Source organism: Canis lupus, chromosome 14 (genome assembly GCF_003254725.2).
Source record: "Canis lupus dingo isolate Sandy chromosome 14, ASM325472v2, whole genome shotgun sequence".
NCBI classification, from domain to species: Eukaryota; Metazoa; Chordata; class Mammalia; order Carnivora; family Canidae; genus Canis; species Canis lupus.
Window position 1 is genome coordinate 9816659 of NC_064256.1, and position 7807 is coordinate 9824465.

A 7807-nucleotide genomic window follows, 5' to 3' on the forward strand; every position below is an offset into this window, starting at 1 on the left:
CAGGCAGAGGGAGAAGCAGGCTCCCTGCGGGGAGCCCAATGCGGGACTCGATCTCAGGACCCCAGATCATGACCTGAGTCAAAGGCAGACATTCAACCACTGAGCCACTCAGGCATCCCAGCCCCTAGATTTCAAAGTTCCTTGTCACTCAATATCTCGTTCTCCATCTATACTTCATTTATATCACTATTGCTGATAATTTAGATAATATGATAGCCCACATTGGAAAGACTGCTAGTATCCTATCCTCCAAATAAGGAGGACAATTTAAGTTTGTGTTTTCTTTTGCTAGACACACTATTGATCTGGAACAATCTGTGTTAATTCACAGAATAAGCCAAAAGTTTGTCACCCCCTAAGGCACACTAAGGAGAAAACATTGGTATCTCCAATTGATGCCTATATTTTAATGTATCTTTACATTGAAGTATGTAGGATTTATGAGTGTGTGTGTGTGTGTGTGTGTATGTATGTGTGTGTGTGCACACTTAGGTCATCCTTTCTCATGTCTCTCCTTCTATTCCTTATTTGGCCATTAAACCCAAGACTCTTGGGTATTCTACTTGGATGTAAAATGGGTTGCTGCAGGCCAATTACCTAGCTAAAACAACTGGAAAAAGCCAACTAAGTTTAAAACATTCCATATTTAGAAAGCACTCAGGGGCTACAGAAGGAATGAGGAATTGAATAAGTGAAGTTTCTAAAACAGAAATGATTTTAGGAAGTAAAATGATAATATTGACTACTTTCATTTATCTCCATTCCTGAGGACATGTGTTAATCCTTGGTAGGGACTGACAGCCTGACTTGTACTTTATTAGCCCCTCTTCTGGGATAGAGAGAATCCCAAAACTTTTTGTGAAAGAGAGCAAGTGAAGTGAAAAAGATTGGAAATTGAGAATCCTCAAATATATGTCCAAAGAATATTTATTTGCTGAGTTCTGAGATTATTTAGAAGGGCACTGATTTACACCAATATCTTGTAAAGGCAAAGTGAAATCTTCTAGAGTTCCATGGTGTTAACAAGCAAACAAACAAACAAACAAACAAACAAAAAAACAAAGATCTATTGGGAAAAAGGATTGGAATCTGAAAACATTGCCAGTTATCCAATTAAGGCATAAGCCATAGTTTGATGCTACACTGTGTAGGAAGCTAGATAGGCAGGCTGAAAAACTGCCGGGAAAAGCTGGATCACCCAAAGGACTGGGTAATCCAATGTTTTGTTTTATTTATTTATTTTTTATTTTTTTAAAGATTTTATTTATTTATTCATGAGAGGCACAGAGAGAGAGAGAGAGAGAGGCAGAGACACAGGCAGAGGGAGAAGCAGGCTGCATGCAGGGAGCCTGATGTGGGACTTGATTCCGGGTCTCCAGGATCAGGCCCTGGGCTGACGGCAGGCACTAAACTGCTGAGCCACCCAGGATCCTTAATCCAATGTTTTTAATGCTGCAAAATTAGATATCTAACCAGATACATAATCAAAATTCTATGAGGACTATTTTCATGGAAAAGGGGTGAAATTACAGATAAACTGTGACTTACTAAATTGCAACCCACATATGACCCAGCTTAATTTGTATAATTAAAGAAACCACCTACCCTGAAAGAAGATAATATCTTAGATTCTTATGGTACTTTATTTACAAATATCTAGTGTCCAAAAACAACTACAACAACAAAAACAATAAAAAATAAATTTGCAAAGAGGCTATAAAATTATAAAATATGACTGATAATGAAGATTAAGAATAAAAGGAAATGCACAAATAATCCAGATCTAGGAGTTTGCTTGCAAAGATGTTAAAATAAGTATGAATATGGTACATAAAATACACGAAAAGATGGCTCAAATATGTGAAAAGATAAGATATGTGATAGAGAATCTACAAAAAAAATTTGTAAAGCTATTTTATATTAAGTTGAGAATATAATGGATAGATTTAACAGAAAACTAGATATAGATTAGATGACATGAGATGAATATGTGCTCGCTTCGGCAGCACATATACTAAAATTGGAACGATACAGAGAAGATTAGCATGGCCCCTGCACAAGGATGACACGCAAATTCGTGAAGCGTTCCATATTTTATAAGTAGGGCTGGCCCCGGCCTCCTGCTGCCCTGTCTGCCCTCCCCTCTGCCGGGCGCTAGACATGTACAGAAGTTTTTTGTGGTTGTAAATGGTCATATTTCACTCCCTCCTCCACTTTCCCTGTCACGCAACCTTCCACATTTTATTAAAGGGGATGCTGGTGGTGAAAAAAAAAAAAAAAAGATTTAACAGAAAACTAGATATAGATTAGATGACATGAGATGAATAATGAATAATGTAATAAATATCAACTTAACCAGACTTGCCCTTCTTCAAATAATTTTTCCCCATTCAATCAGAAAGACCATACTAAATTGCAAATTTTCTTACTTCTCTCAAAAAAAAGTCCATAGACTCTAAGTGCAATTAGGATGTACATAGTGTATGTAGCCTTTAATATGGTTAATACTACAAGATTTACCCCTTTGTATCTTTCTGGAACACACTATTCATTTGGAATATATTACTTAAATAAAATATAAGTTTGTTAGTGGGACAGTAGGGAATCTCACCTAATAAAAATAGATGTAAATATCAGTTTTATCTTGCTAAAATGATTAGTTGGGAGATATTACAAGTTCTTTTCCAAAGGCTTGGCCAACTGAAAATCATGTATTGGGAAATTTAGTCTAGCAGTACATTACAGAGTGGATTTTAGTTGAGGTCATTTAATTTTAAAGATAAACTAAGTATTACTTAAAATATATATAGACTGAGGGTGACTAGGTGGCTCAGTTGGTTAAGTATCTGACTCTGGATTTTGGTACAGCTCATGATCTTTAGGTTGTGAGATGGAGCCCCATGTTGGGCTCTGCAGAGAGTGGAACCTGCTTATGATTCTCTCTCCCTCTCTCTCTCTCTACCCCTCCCCTGGCTCACACACTTTCCTTTTCTCTCTCTAAAAGTGTAGATTGTTGGAGTAGTACTTATTTCCATAAACTCAAGTTGAGACATAACCTTCTTTCTTTCTGAGGCTCTCTGATTGACCAATTAAAGACTTTCTATACTTGATTCTTCTTTCAATGCCATATTCACAAACCTTCTGTGACCATTCCAGACTTTGACAACAGAATATTGATAATCCTCAACACAATTACAGTTGATATTTCTCTTTCTTGGGGACAAACGTCAAGTGTCAAAACCTCATATAAGTAATTAAATTTTTTCTAAGTTTTAAACAGGTTTCTGTATCAATTTTTGTTTTGAGTAAGAATTACTGATTTTACTAGTTGAGTTCCTCACATCTATTGAAGACTAAAACAATATTAAATGTGTTAATTATGGGAGAGATGAATATGTCATTTACAAATTAAGTTTATGAAATGTAAAAAAATATTAAAATGATATATTCTTTTGATATAAAGCTGAGCCCTATTTTTCTTTCAAATTGAAAAATTTTAATGACTTTTACTTCCCTAATAAATTGCATTATATAAAAATATAAGAATTATTCATCTGTATTGAAAATGATTCTCAAGAACTCTTCTTATAAAAAAACTTCACATTTGAAATAACACTAGAAATGACATAGCACTTAGGTAAATAAGATAAATAGAAATAGAGTAAAAACTTCCTATATCAGAAAAATGCCATTGAATTTCTTCTGAAATATTTTTATTTATTTTATTTTTATTTTTTATTTTTTTTAAAGATTTCATTTTATTTATTCATGAGAGACACAGAGAGAGAGAGACAGAGACAGAGAGGAGAGGCAGAGACACAGGCAGAGGGAGAAGCAGGCTCCATGCAGGGAGCCTGATGCGGGACTCCATCCCGGGACTCCAGAATCACGTCCTGGGCTGAAGGCAGGCACTAAAACACTGAGCTACCCAGAGATCCCCTGAAACATTTTTAAAATATATTTTTATCATTAATTTCACAACAAATAGACAAAATGATTATTAAACTTTGGATATTAAGAATATTAAGGAGTGATACCTGAATAGCTCAGTTGGTTAAGCATCTAACTCTGAATTTTGGCTCAGGTCATAGTCTCAGGGTCATTAGATCTAGCCCTGAGCCAGGTTCCATGCTCAGTGAGGACTGTGTTGCAGATTTTCATTCCCTCTTTTTGTCCCTCTCCCACCACACACATGCTTTTTCACTCTCTCTCTTTCAAAACAAACAAACAAACAAACAAGCAAACAAATAAATGTTTTCTAAAAAGCAATATTAAGGAATACAGATTCTTCAGTGCAAATTACAGGAAATTATACACTTTACCCAAAATGAAATTCAGAGACATGGTAATATTTTCTTTTGGCAGAGTTTTACTTAAGTTACATTCTGTCCATCTGACTGATTATATAAGTTGATTAGATCATAGTGCTAATCAAACCAAGGTAGTAGTATATATAATCTTAACTGAAGCCATTTTATTTCCTATTTCATTGGTCATAAAATCAAACTTAAGGAGCTTGCCTGTATATTCCACTAGCCGTGAGAAAGAAGTGGCTGTATCAAAGCAAAAATAGACTTTACAAAAATATCTCAAAATATACGTATGCTGGGTTACTGGTGATATCATCACAGTTCAAAGATCTTATGTCCATGTGCCTCTTGAATACAGAACAATATTCTTTCACATCAATTCATTTCCTATGCTAACTCTAAAGATAGCTTTAAGTTAGAGAAAAAATTTTACACACTTAAATTTTAAATATGCACAAAATATATATTTATATGAATGTCCACTCGCAAGGCAGCAGCAAGGCATATTTGCTTTTTAAAATCGTATTATATGATATGTGTTTCTATGGCTGTTAGAGTCTTTGGTAGTTTTATTATGTCTTACAACGCCTTGGCTAAAAGACATTAAAGCCCAAAATGCAATTTTAAAAGCATAACAAATGTGCATTGTAATATAGAAGCTGAGCAATTAAGCAGAATTCTGCAACCTTACAATAATTTGTCAATATAGCTTTACACGGGATACATGGCATTGCAGAGAATGTTTATAGAAAGTACATATGCAGTGCCTCTCAAGCACTCATTACACTTATTTTTATAATATCCTGCAGGTTAACTGCTATCAATTTCATTATTCGTTTAGAAAAACTTAAGTGCCTTGGTCAGTTCAAATCACGGTTGAACCCTATTGTAAAATCTCTTGCTCCACTGTAAATGGAGGAATAATACATTGGATATGTCCCCACTGTGCAAGGCAATGCACATGTAAACTCACTAAAGCATAGTCCCTAAGGAGAATATTATACTTAATCCTAACACTGGAATTAATAATTTTCTTTTTATAAAATCTCTGCTCTCTGGGTACCTGCCAGAGAAGAGAAATTGGAGTTATTTATAGTAGAGACATTGTTGATAATAATGTTCTACACATCACAATGTATAGTTCTTATGAGAATTCATGGGGCGAGATTCAGTGAGGTCTTAGAAATGGCAATAGTTAGACCTTCCCTAATTTTGTTCTAATTTTGGGCACTGTGAATCATGTAACTGAAGATCTTTATCCCTTGACTGTGATTGCTAGAAGTTCAGAGCAAATTTGTGACCCAATTTTAACAAGTGTGTAGGACCTTATGGCATGTGCTTCATCCCGGCTTCATTTTATTTCTCTTACCATTAGTACACTTTATTGCTATTGCCAGTTATTTATATTGTTGTGCTATTTGAGTTTTAAGCTGTCTAGATATGTCATAAATAAAACTTTACTCAGATTCATTTCACAGAAAATTTGAGGCAGTTTTCTTGGAATGTACTCAGCAGAGTAAAAAAAAAAATTATAGCAAAAGATACATTATCATGGTGTATAAGAGTGTGAATTAAGTAAATACATAGATATGAGTAAAATATAAATTTTAAAATTTGGCTACACATTTGGTTCAGTACTTTCTTGTGAGCAAAAGAAAAAAGAAGACATATGATTAATTATAAAATTTACATTGTCAGTGAAAGAAGATATCTTTTAAAAAGGAGCATACTGGTTCCAGAAATGTTATTTTTCCCTAAACCTTAAGTTTAAAAGAATGACATTATAGTGGCATTCAGCTCTGAAGAGAGTAATTACTAGCAATGATTTATACTAAATAATCAAAATAATTTTCACATGCTAATAAAATATAATATAAAAAGCATACTAAGAAAAGAAATTGGGAATATTTTATAAGTACCAGGTAGATAAATACTTTGTTCTAATGGTCAAATTATCTCATATTCAAGAAATATAAAACATACATTTCTTTCAAAGTGTTTTAAGTGTCATGGGTATACCTTAAGAAAGACCTTACTTACAAAGAGTTTTGACAACACTACATGGCCTGTGGTGTTCAGGCTACTCTTCATCTTCAATGCCTTTTCACTCTTCATTGAAGCTTGACAATTATATTAAAGATGCATGTACATATGGGAATTTAATATGATTAAAGTGACATTTAATATATGTGGAGAAGAGTGGACTAATTAAAGAATAATTTGGAAAAAAAATGATTTTTTTAAATTTTTTAATTTTTAAAAAAAGTTAATTTCTACCATACACAGAAAATATAGGGTAAAATATATTTATGATGTTGAGGTGCATGAATTTTTTTTAAAGATTTTATTTATTTATTTGAGAGAGAGCAGGAGGAGGAGCAGGGGAGAGGGAAAGGGAGATAATCTCCAGCAGACTCCCCTCTGGGGAGACTTGGGGCTCCATCCCAAGATGCTGAAGTCATGACCTGAGCTGAAACCAAGAGTAGACTGTTTAGCAGACTGAGTCACCCAGGTGCCCTAAAGCATATAAATTCTTTCAAACAGATGTACAAAAACTCATTTGTTAGACATTATCAAATGATAACATTTATATAAAACTTTATAATAAACAAAGTTTAAAGAAAAATAACAGATTGGGGGAAAATATTTGCAACAAATATTTAAAAATCACAATTTTAGTCCATTTGGGCTTGCATAACAAAATACCATAGACTGAGTGTCTTATAAGTAATAGGAATTTTTTTCTTTCTGTTGTGAAGACTAAAAGCCCCTTGATCTTCAAGGCACCTGCAGATAACTTGGTGTCTGCTGAGAATTTGCTTCACTGTTCACTAATGTAGTCTGTTCTCTGCATCCTCATGTGGAAGAAGTGGGCAAGGGAGCTCTAATGGGCTCTAATCCTACTTATGAGGACTTTATCCAGAGAACCTATCATCTCCCAAAGGCCCCACTTCATAGTATCACACTGCAGGGGAGAGGGGTGTAACTTCCAATGAATTTTGGAGGAACACATCAGTTTATAAGCAGCCATGAAATCAAAGACATCCCCGACACCTTGACTAATGAAGCACGTGCCCACCCCCAGCCCAATCATCTTTCATTCTTTATCTTGCTTTTTGTTGTTTATAGCACTTTGCCGGCAGAATATTCCATATGAATTTGTTAGCAAGTTTATTGTCTATAGATAATCTTCACTAAAATACAATGTCTGCAAAGGAAGAAAGGGTTTTCGTTTTTCCAGAATATGGTCTTGGTCATAGCAGTGAGCATGCTACATACTGTATATTATATTCATCCCAACTTTTTTGTGCTTTTCTCTGTATCCATCATTCCCAAAATGCCTTAGCATCTAGAGTTCTAGCTTAGGTTTTGCCAAAACAGACATTTGTTAATACTTGGAAAGGAGAAGGGAAGCATAAGTCAGTATTGCTTATGCTATGGAAGTGAGCAGGACACAGGCCTCAGTGCATAACCAAGGAGAACTCTTGCCAGCAGGT

General features: G+C 34.5%; 1 non-coding gene across 1 annotated transcript; it reads left to right on the forward strand.

Annotated features, from left to right (window-relative positions):
* Window positions 1–1990: 1990 nt before the first annotated feature.
* LOC112675144 (U6 spliceosomal RNA) lies at window positions 1991–2097 on the forward strand. Its single transcript, XR_003145776.1, has one exon. It is a non-coding gene; the product is annotated as a U6 spliceosomal RNA (small nuclear RNA).
* Window positions 2098–7807: the final 5710 nt, after the last annotated feature.